This window comes from Eublepharis macularius, chromosome 6 (genome assembly GCF_028583425.1).
Source record: "Eublepharis macularius isolate TG4126 chromosome 6, MPM_Emac_v1.0, whole genome shotgun sequence".
In the NCBI taxonomy this organism is placed as follows: Eukaryota; Metazoa; Chordata; class Lepidosauria; order Squamata; family Eublepharidae; genus Eublepharis; species Eublepharis macularius.
Window position 1 is genome coordinate 42,911,538 of NC_072795.1, and position 12,338 is coordinate 42,923,875.

Sequence of the window (12,338 nt, forward strand, 5' to 3'; positions counted from 1 at the left end):
AATTTTATGTTTCCCACTGAGTTGCGGCTGACATGGCAACCCCATATGGTTTTCAAGGCAATAGACGTTCAGAGGTTTGCCATTGACTACCTCTGCATAACAATCATGGACCTTCTTGGTGGTTTCCATTGAAGTACTAACCAGGACTGACCCTGCTTAGCTTTCAATATCTGACAAGACTGGGCTAGCTTGGGCTATCCAGGTCAGGGCAGAAGTGGTATTTTCATTCCCCTTATGTTCACCATGGTGTTTTCTTCTCCCTCGGTTATCATTAAAAACATTTTCCACTACTCAAGTGTGCAGATCCAGTGAGAATCTGCAAATTGCAACAAAACTCATATGCATAACTGTTCTCCAGTATAACAGACCTGAGAGGAGAAAGTGTAACAGAAGATTTTCACCAAGAGGGATGGGGAGGGGTCTGCTACCTTGGCTCAGAGAGGTATCCTTCCCTCTCTGCATGGCTTCTCAGGGCCAAGCTACACATGACGAATGACACTTGACCGGCAAGTGGATTTAGTGGAGGGCAAGTAAACAGGGAGAAATACACTTGCTGTTCAAATGTCATTCATCATGTGTAGCTTGGCCCTCAGTGTGGCAATTAGAGAGGCTGTAGCAAAGCTTGTTGCTGCACGCCAGATTTATGAGGAATTCTCAGAAGTAAAAGGGAGAGCTCCAAACCCTCCAACAAACCATTTCCTGTATTTCCTCGACAGGGGGCACAATATGGCTATCTCCTCTCCTGGCTGTATTAAACAAAATGAATCATCCACAACTATTTCCTGGGAAGATCCTCCTTTTAACCCTGATTCCATTTCCTCTTATTTTGTTTTGGAAACTGTAGTAGATATATTTTTCCTTAGAGCTTTTGCTGGAGGGCAGTGTTTCTGCATGGAAAATACATAGGTCCTGCCAATTCCTGGCAGTGAATTTGCAGCAAATATTTCTCTGGTTAGCATTTCCACTCCCATTTGCTTTGCACTCAAACTCTGAGATGCTGGGAAAGTGCCAACTCCCTCTTGCAACACCAGCTGTTGTGAGGGGTGATCGTTGTTTTCTGAATCATACTTGTGTTAGGAAACTACTGAATAGTGCCTGCATTACTGGAATGATGACCAAGTTCATCTTGTATTCTCTTTGGGGGAAGTTTTAAAAAGTCCTACCATTTCAGTTTTTCTGCATTTGGGATTAGTTACCTTTCTCCTACTACTTTCATAGAGTTTGGAATCTCAGTTATCCACTACTACAGCATATGTCTCCACTCTCAGCAGCAAGGTCATCACCTGGCAACAAGGCTTTTCTGAGTCAGCTACATGGGAAATGGAGCACAGCACCACTGACCATGGATCAGAGCTTGTGCTACTGTATGACTTGCAATATCAAATATGGCAGGAGGAGGGTGTAACATCTGGAAAGAGTCCAAGAAGTTCTAAACTTTTACAAGGGGTGAATTCCAGCTAGCCACACTGGTTGAGAGAAAACCACCCCAACAAAATCTACCTTTAAGACCTAAAAAAATAATACAAAACAGTGTGCAAGATCCAGAGTTTTCTTGAGTGTATTTTAAAACGAAAGGAAGGAGGAGAAGAAAAAAGTTTCAGGCCATGAACAAACAGCTCCCTTAAAAGACCAAGAGCAGATGGAAAATGTAACTATTCTTATATTAATAATATTGGAGAGTAATTTGATGGCCTAGGGTAGACTAAGAATGGGGGAAATTACCCTTCCTTTAGTCATGTTTTGCCACATTTATGGTGAAAATAAATGGGATGGATTAACTGGTTTAAAATCCAAAATGTGACATCTCCCACATTCAATATGAAACTTTCACAATAGGACATTTTGGTAATCGAGTACAAAAGGGGCATGGATTGCCAGCTGTGCACCAATCCATTTCCCAAGCCACCTTAACAGTTTTCCATTACTAAGGTCACTCTGGGCTGACTGGATCCATGCCTGATTTTTATATGCATTTGGCAGACAAATGACAGCTTTTGTGGCAATAGTGCAAAGATTGCGCATTGGAAGAAATGAGAATAGATTCACACACACACACTCCAGTGTAGCTCTGTAAAATTGCTTTACTAAAGGATAAAAATTAGGATTACATTTGGAGCAAATAATAAATTGCTAAGTTGACTACATCTTGCTAGATAAGTTACTTAGAGTCAAGACGAAGTGAAGTAGTGGAAGAAGAAGTGAACAAAGAGCAATAAAACTTCAGTATATAGCATCAATTAATTGCCCCCAGTAAACTAACTGCCCAATAGAAAATCCTAGTCTTACTTCATTATGCTTAGTGACTCCCCTTTCTATGGCAGGAATCTTATTTGAAGCTCTAATGGTTACATTCAAAGTATGTTTACTAATTAAGTAGGTAACACAAACAGTTTAACTCTTTCATGACTGAAATGAAAACACTTGCTAAATTCCCACAAATAGTTCCCTCTTGAAGTCAGTAAGACATTCAAAAAAGTGATTAAGATCTGGATGTAGAACTTTTTTCTTTAATGTGCAACCTGACACAAAGCATGCTGTTCCAAACGAACACTTCCACAGTTCAAAAATTATGTTTGCTGATACAAAAAGTGACTGACAGTAATATGAAATGTAAAGTGAGTGGCTTGGATTCACCACAGTTTTTCAGTGGGTGCAAGAATTTCTGCTTTTGAGTGCCCCCCCATGACACTTAGAATGTCCCAGCCAATCACATTCTTTGATGGTTATAGATATGGTGCCCCATTGCCCTTTGGCCTTCTGTAGTAAAGTTCTTCTGTAGTAAACTTCTTTTTATGTTGTGAACAATTCTGTACTTTAAACCTGCCAGACGTCATGATGTTGGCATCTGCTGTCAGTCCCAAGGGTGGGGGATGATGCAGCCGAGCTGCTCTTCCAAGGTTGTGCAGCTGGGTTGCTTCTTCAAGGTTGCGCAGCTGGCCGGGTGGCCTGGAGCTCTCAGGTAGGCCCAGCCCCCCCAAAGAGGGGGGAAACTGATTATCTGAAGTATATGTGTTACTGGATTTTGCCTGTGCCTTATTCCTAACAGTGCCTTCGTAATATCTTGACACCAGGTCTTACAATAAAGCTTTAAAAAACTACCAGTGGAGTCTTTTGTAATTCCTTGGCAGGATCCTTACACCTAAGCATTATTCCTCTTCAGTCCTTTAGGTCTAATCCCTGATTGGGGCAGTGGGGAGGACAGGTACTGGGTATTTACTGGTGAGTAAAAGGCATCCTGCATTTATTCAGAGGCATGCATTCGTTTACACAGTCAAGGTAAAGCAAGGTAACTTAATTCACTATTAAAATCAGGTTCCATGTGGAGTGAAAAGTAGCATTCATTTTTCTGCTCCCATCCCTCACTACTGGCCCTACCTACTTCAGAAACAAATTTCCCACTGCAAACACAGGTGCCAACCACAAAATAGCATAAATGTTGCTGCAATTTTCTACTCAATAATCACAATTATCAATGTAGACGTTAAAGATTGTAGAAACAAACACCAAAGGAGCAAAGAATCCAGGGAGAAAAAGGTTCTGGGATAGAATTAATTTGGTCAGGAAAGAAGGAGTTAACAGATTCTGTTCCAACTGGTTTGCAGATGCCCCTGCTTTATTCCCTCCCAGGAGAACAAAATATTGCTTGCACATTTTTTCTTATATCTCCATAGCTAGAGGCTTGAAAAAAACTACTTGGAATTCAGAAATGGGGCATGGCAGATTTCAGGGGCTATGATCCTGCAGGCAGGCATGTATGAGAGTAAGTGGTCCTTTAAATACCCTAGACCTAGAACATCAAGGGATTTTTTGGAGCAATCATAAACTCTGGATGTTGGGGCAATGCTGATGCTGGGATGAAGCTAATTAGTATGGTATGTTCGCTCAGCAGAAGAAAGAAAATCCAAAAAAGACCCAAACCCAAAGAACTGAGTCTGCAGTAACTGTACCAGAGACCAGGGTGACACCATCCACACATGCCAATCATGGGAGTGGCATGCCAATAATGTCCCTGTATAAGGATGCAGCCAATCAATACATATTGACACACCTCCCTGGCACACATCACCTTGCCCCCACCCACATACAGAACAAAGCAAATGAAGGAACAAAAGAGTGCTTGGGGCTATTTTATTCTAAGCAGTTTGCTGGCTGGCTTTAGGATTGCACTGTAAAGGGCATAGCTGGTACTTTAAATTGTGCTCAGAAATAATTAGGCAGCCAGTGAGAATCTTTCAGTACATGACAAAATGTAGAAGAGACATTGCTGAATCGCACAAGCTATTGACAATGTTTGAAGCTTTTAAATAAGGCAGGCTTGTGTCAAGTGTCGTGTATTGCAGGAGTTTAACCTGAATGTGATCAGAGCATGGGGACACCTGTGGCCACGTTTACTGAGAAAAGGCCATACATGGCATACCAACCAACTAAAGCTGAACAAAGGCACAATGTGCCACAGAGAAGACCTGTGCATCTATCTGCACACACAGATCTAATAGTATTAATAGTGTTGGGTTGTAAGCTGCCTGCAGCCTCCACAGGAGCACGTGGTGAGATATGCATTTGAAAATAGATTCTGATTCTTCTGATTCCCTGCTCCATATCATGCTCAGAAATGCCAGGAACACTATTCGATTCTGTTGGCATAACTCTGACACATAAATCAGGAAGGTTACACTGAAACTTTCCCAACATTAGTCTTACGAAGATTTCCGCCTGCACGTTACCCACATGTGACAACACAGCATAATTTGCTTCCTAGGGAAGGATCCATGAGTAGAGTGAAAAACATTTTTCATATATTGGGCTCTCCAGGAGAGTAACTGCTTGTCAGTTGTCCTAGGCATTTCCCTGAATTTTCAACTCTTTCACCACATAGGCATTTCTCATTAGGCCTATTTTTAAAAATCACTGTTCTTTGAACTGAGATCAAGGCAGTAGGGATACCCACCACCCTCATCCTGGTCCTCTGAAACAATTGTGCATCTGATTGTATTGAGGGGAGTAGCTACGTGGGGTCGCGTTGTACAGCATATGCTCTGATAGGCTGAATAAATCCTGGGAAACATCTTAGAACAAAAAGAGTCTGAGTTGACTTCTACCCCACTTGGTTGTGAAGCAAAACTTGAAAACGTGAGGCCCATTAGAATTTACTAAAAGTTACACAATCGGATAGCTTTTTGGGGGGAGGGAAAGCAAAGCTGAGAGGCAGGACTGCAGCACTCTAGTTGCCTACAGTCATTCTTTTGTTGCTCGCAATCCCATAGCTGCCATGCAATAGCCCAGCCTCCTGTCCTAGGTGAGCTCACTGCTGCCAAGCTAGCCCAGCCACCACCTGCCTTCTCTGTTCATTGCAGGCTATCCCAGCATGTCTCCAGCATCAGGAGAAGATGGATAATGACAGTGAAGAAGCGAGCCAAGCTCTCTTGGTTCAGCAAGTATAATCCAGAAGAAGCAGTCAGGCTTTCCTTCCACCCCCAAGCTACAGGAGAGACTGCCCATGTGACAGAAAATTCTCAGTCTGCTTTAATTAAGAACTGTATAGCTGTTATCTTGTTCCAGAGATATGAACATGTGAAACAAAAACCGATTGCTAAGGTGAGTGTCCTCTCACAGCATTTATACTGCCTGTACGGTGCCAACTATTGCTTGCAAATAAGTTACCTGAGAACACAATGCCCTGAGAGAAGGGCTTCTTTAGCTGGTCACTCTGAATATTCATTGGGGAGGGGGTATGTGAAATCCACTAATGGCATGTGGTGTAGGAAACTGTTGATGGGAAAACCAGAACGGCACACATTTCAGACCAAAGGTCAAAACAGACACAACAGCAGGAGGTGTGTGATCGGAGCTTTCCAGCACTTTTAAAAACTCAATTACCACTGTGTGGGCCCCAACTGAGATTGTGGTTGCTCAGAGAGAACAGAAGGAGCTTAATACCTGTGAAATCACCCTCTCCCTTACATTCTGTTGTAGCCCTTTTAAGAAAAATGATGGCACCCACAGAGCATACAAGGGTACAGGATGCCAGGGTGAAGGAAAGCTGAACAGCAAGGAGGCAGATAAAGGTAAGTGGGTGTGTGGGTGGAAGGAAGAGAAGGAATCAGGGAAAGTGAATTGACTATGGAGACTGGCAGGGGGAGAGAAAGCGGAAATGCTGTGGGCAGGGGGATACAGAGGGGACTGAAGTGTCCAGTAAAACCTTATTGTGCCACACAGTTGGCATGTCAAGTTTGAGTCTGAGGGGAAGATTGGAGATGGGAGGGACTTCTTTACCATTCCCTTATCCATCAGTTCCTTCCTCCTCCTTGAATTTTAATTTCTGTGGCAATATGAACTGCAGGGGTGAGTAACCACAGCCAAGAAGAAGGTGAGAAAATAGCGTAACCGACTTTTCACAAGCGGAGTAAGGAAGCAGGACGATGTCCTGTAATGGGGTAACTATCCAAAATAATGAGGGCAATAATATATCTAATACAACCTTTCAAAATGATTGTCACTCTTGCCTTACTTAAATAACATTCCCCTGTCCCTTTTTATTGCAATGCCTATCAAATTCTGTAGATTAAAATAAAAAGAATTAGAAATCTAGGAACATTTGGTCTGTATACTTTATTCTGATTAGGGAATGTGAGTTTCTTTTTAAAATTTTATTCTTTTTAAAAGGGCTGAAGAAGAAATATTTTTTAAAAGGTGGCTTGCACAAGACACTGGAAACAAACTGCACAATTCATTCGTAGGGACTGGGCAACGAGAGTTCAGAGTTATAGGAAGGGAATAAAATGTATAGGAAGAAAAATAAGCCCCTTATGATAAATACTGGTATCATCTTTGGTTTCTGAGAACTGAAAAGACATGTTCATTATTCTAGAACTATGGGAAATAAAAACCTGTTCTTTGAAAAGAGTAATTTTTCTAGATAATTCACTGGGTGATTAGAATGATGCTGTTTCCTGGACTCTTTCTGTACCCCTATTGTGGATCTCACAAATGCAATTTTTAAGAAAAAATTAATAACAAGGAATGAGATATTCAAGCAGTAACTAAAGTGCTCATTTTTAAGCTAAGTTCATATATTAATTACTAGTTACCTATTTGTTTTTATTGTAGTTTTTAGGAAAAAATTATTTATTTGTTGTTTCATTCATTGTGCCCTGGATATTTCTTTCCATAGAAGGGCAGGTTAAAAATCAACTATATAAATAATGCATTGGGTTGGATCCTGTGCATCCATTCTGCTGATGGTGGCACAACTCCACTAATAGTGGACAGACACAAAGCCTTCAACCCATAAATTATCTGCTACATCTCAAATCACTACCCTAGTTTGCTTCTTCATTGTAGACCACCATATCTCAGCTCATAGTCTGTGGAATTACATTTAGAAAGCAATTCTAAGCACAGTTACCTCCTTCTAAGAGAGGGTTACCAGACCCTCACCACCGCTCCGCTGAGTGCCAGGCCACTGGTCACTGCTGGCCCTTCCAGGTGACATCGAGACATTGCCCGCAAGTGACAATACATGTTCCCAGGTAAAGCCCTAGTGTTTGGGCAGAATCCATAAAGTTTTTGCAAGCCCATTCTAAGCCTATTGACTTCAGTGGACTTAGGTATAATTCTGCCCAGGACTGCACTGTCAAATGCTTTCATAGTAAAACTTATTTAGCACATTTTTATCTGATGGCAGTGATCCAATAAAGCTATATACAGAGATACGGAAGAAAAATAAGTCTTTAGAGTTGCTGTTACAGCTGCTGAAGATTGCTGAAAAGGCCCAATGCTTTTGAAATTGGTTTGCGCAACAATCTCATAGGGAACAGAATGAGTATGTATTTTACAAATAAAGATAAAGTGGTCAGCAGTTTGTTGTGTTCTCAGGAACCACAGCTTAAGAACTATTTACCCACAAACTGGGGAGGCTTTAAATCGGCCAGCTTCCATCCCCTTTCTTTGTAATGGTGAATGGGATAGGCGTGACACTATGGTCTTCCAGTTTTGATGGGGTTGTATTATTTTGAAGTTGGACACCTCAATAGGCATTCTTCTTCCAAAAGAACTGGGTCAAATGCAGAACATTTCAGATTATCAGTCATCTAAACTATCTTTAGGGTTCCTACTCAGTCTGAGACCCCTGGGCTAACCAATACAAAGCAGGTTCATGAGAACCTCCCTTTTGTGCCTGATCCTTCGTAACTAGACATGGGCACGAACGGGAAAAAAAACCCGAACAGGCCGTTCAGTGTTCGTTCCCGACGACAAACACGAACAGCCAACTGGACCCGAACATGTCCCGTTACAGAACATGTTTGGTGTTTGTTGGTGCCAGAGTGACCCCCTTAGCACTTAGAGAGCCCATATTCACATGGAATGTGCAGCAGGCTCTTCTCCAGCCACCACCCAAGTTTGGTCAAGATTGCAGTATGGATCTCGGAGTTATACATTCCTGGAGGGAGGGGGTAGAGCCCTAGCCCAACACTCCCAGAGACCTGACCAGATCAGGCACTAATAATCAGGGTGAGCCCTCAGCTGAGGTGCCCACTGAGCTTAGCTCCAGGGCCTGGCAGCAGCCCTGGAACCAGAGACGATAGCTCCCTATCCCACCCACCACACACAGAAAGAAGCCCAGCTCCAATGCACTCTCCCTCTCTCTCTCCCAAAAGGCTATTAAGAGCTCTGTCCCACTCCACTGCTTGCTGAAAGTGAAACCAGAACTGGGAGCACAGTGCCCTTTTATAAGCTGAGGACTCATTAAGAAATGCAGGAGGCCTGTGGTTGGCAGTCAGAACTGCCTAACAGGGTTTGCAGGGATGAGATTGGAGTTCCCATGGCCACAGAACACCCCCTCCTCCCTCCCTCCCCCTGGTGTCTGCTCCCACATTACCAATTGTAACCGATTTGCATCTCCACGCTTGGAAGGAAGACCTGCCCATCAAGCTAAGCTGGGCTTTGATTGGGGTGTCCGGGGCGACAGAGGGATTCCAGACAGAGTTCAGGCACTCCCCCCCTCCACTGCCGAGGCAATTGATTGAAGGCGCCTGAGTGTCTAGCTTCCCCAACAGCGGCTGAGGCTTGTGCAGACCGCCTGTTTGGCTGGAATGGCGCATCACGAACAGCCTGTTCATGAGCAGCCAAGCGGCCTGTTTGTGGGGTTTTTCCGTTCGTAATGCTGTTCGTGCCCATGTCTATTCATAACCCTTCCATGGGCTATGTTGCTTAAGCTACCATCCAAGCAAACTGGATGAAAGATCAGATAGTAAAGAAGTTGCCATAGTAGCTCTGTGTCATCAGCAAGGCCATGACACCTGTCTTGGTGGTGTTAAAGGTACAGCCCTTACTATCAAAAGACTGAAGTATGATCCACCACTAAATCAGCTAGGCATGGCAGAGATCTGCTCATATCTATCAAATAACCAGCTACGGTTCTCTCATTATTATTTTTTTTTATTTTGCATCCCTAAAGTTAGAAACCTTCACATCTGACTACAACATTTGACACTGACAGACAGGTAATTACTATTTTTGTTATTGGTTATGTTTAGGCTTCCACAAAACATACTTGTGTGTATTTTTAGATACAGTAGAAGTATTATTTGCATGTATAACAATTTCCCCAATATTTAATTCATTTTTCTGCCCATGCTCTTTGCCCCCTTTACCTCTAGTTCTCTGGAACTTCACAACCCTTATAGAATTTAGCCAATAGTTTTGTGCAAATGTATATTTTCTAGAGATCTTAGCACGTAACTGGTATAATTTAACTTTCTTGTGACTATATATAAGAGGTGACAGTTTTATTCCATTTCTGTTTCTTCCACTGGTTTATCAACAGTTGCAGCTGGTGAACTTGCTAGTGGTTGTATAAATCTTCTTTGAGGCTCTGAGACAGCATCTCAGTGGATTTTTTATATCCTCTATAATATCAAATTATAAAATGCGTCCCACGGAATATAAAAGCTCCAGGCTTTCACAGCTATAACACTTCAGAGGGCACCCTAGCATATTTAATCCGGAATTCCTAGTGAAATATGGTTTTTTTCAGTGCCATGTATTAATCCTTTCTGTCAAAAAGAATCCATATTATTCCTTTAATTAATAGAAAAAGATGTGATTAACCATAACAGTGGTTTCTAGGTTACAGTAGATAATGGGAAAGAGCAGGGCTTTTTTTCTGGGAAAAGCGGTGGTGGAACTCAATGGGTTGCCCTCAGGGAAAATGGTCACATGACTGGTGGCCCCGCCCCATGATCTCCAGACAGAGGGGAGTTGAGATTGCCCTCCGCACCGCATGGCATGGAGGGCAATCTCAACTCCCTTCTGTCTGGAGATCAGGGGGAGGGGCCACCAGCCATGTGACCATTTTCAAGAGGTTCCGGAACTCCATTCCCCCGCGTTCCAGCTGAAAAAAGCCCTGGGAAAGAGGGTGATCAGTGGATTAGGAGGATTCATAGGCCATCATATTAACATTAAACCAATGAAGTATCAAATTAGAACTGGGAAGACTGGGTTCAGGACCCCAATATGCCATGAGATTTATGGATTAGACCAGATTTCCCCGCAGCTAATTTACTTTGCAAAGTTGTTGTGAGGATAAAGTGTGGGCAGAATGGACTCCACCCTAAGCTCCACAGACGGAGGGAAGGACAAAAATCTAATAAAAAAATTCACAGTATCCCAGAGAATTAAATTATTAATGCCAATGTAAATTTTAAACTGCCTTTTAAAATCATAAAGGCTGGCTATGGTATATTTGCTTAATTTGACAGCCAGGAAATCTGATGTGTGTCATTTACCCATCATAGATATTTGTTGAAAAATTCATACAGTTATTCAGTCCAATATAGGATTGCCAATGTCAGGCTCTGACCTGAGACGAAAATGTTGAGCCTCATTCTCAAGGCTCTCAGCTAGGAGGCCACATGCTTTATGGCTTTTTAAAAGAGTTCTGGATAAATTGTCTAATGGTAATTACTACTGTCATGTAAACTGAAGGTGGGAGGCACTCATCTGGCTACATTTTCTTTTTGAAACATAGTTAATTTCCATGTTAAACAGGAGTCCAGGGGCATCTTAAAGACAAACAAAATTCATTCCAACACAAACTTTTATAAGTTTTCATCATATCATCACATTCATCAAAACCCCAACTTGTGAAAGTTTATGCTGAAATAAAATTTGTTATTCTTTAAGATGTTACAAAATTGTTCTTTAATTTTGAAACAATAAACTAAAGCAGTTACCATTATGGAATTAATTTCCATTTAAAATGATGCATAGTGAATTTCCCCAAAGTCACATGTTCACAGATACTGTATGATACAACAGCCATAGTAATGCATGTAAATTCTATCATCAGAATTCAATGTAATCTCAGGTTCAGTCCCATCAGTCTCAGGATATGGGATGCAGGAGATCTGGCAATCCTATTCCATCTGTTTTGTTCTGCTATCTGTCAAAAGCTATCTGTGCAGCAGAAAATATTATTTCTGAACCAGGCCACAAACCCAATTTCATGAGCCAAACTGTATTACATAATGCATTTAGCTGGGCATTTTAAATTTGTATTTTTATCAGTCTCTTCTTAATATAATTTCTACTGTGCTAGCAAAGAATAGGAAGCACATGTGACTAAAGTACCAGAATTAAAGTGTGCTTTGAAGATCCTTTGCTTTAAAAAGTGGATGCTGAAATAAAGCCAACTGTGAAGCTGTTCAGGGAGGTGGAAGCGTTAGAACTTGAAAGACCAGAATAACAGGAAAGAATCAAAGAGGAGACCACACCAAGCATAATACTGCAATTAGAATCTAGGAGCAATGAGATTTAACTACAAGGATATCCAGTAGAGTAAGAAATGCTAAGATGACAGGGAGACCTACAGCATATTGGAAATGAGATTTGGAATCCACCACCTTGAAAAGATTCAACTCCAACTGGATTTTAAAATCTGGAGCCCAAGGTATGCATTGCTTGAAAGAAAAAAATGGCAGAATGGAGGAGGAAAAGGAGAGAGTTATTTTTTTGTGAGCAGCCTAAGGCTTGAAAACGCAGCGTGAGAAACTAGGAAAATCAGAGATACTAAAAAGAAAACTAATAACAGTAAACAAAGGACAGTTGAAGTGCCACCGATTTGTTTTTTATGCTTTGAAATGCAAGGCGTAACGGGAGATTTCTCCTACAGTGACACTTCTGTAGGAATTGCAAGGGACTATCAGTCAGATGGGAGGGGGCTGTGGCTCAGAGGCAGACCATCTTCTTTGTGTGCAGAGGGTCCCAGGCACACCCAATTCAAAGGATTAGGTAGTAGGTGATGAGAAAACCTTTAGACGGGGCCCTGCATAACCACT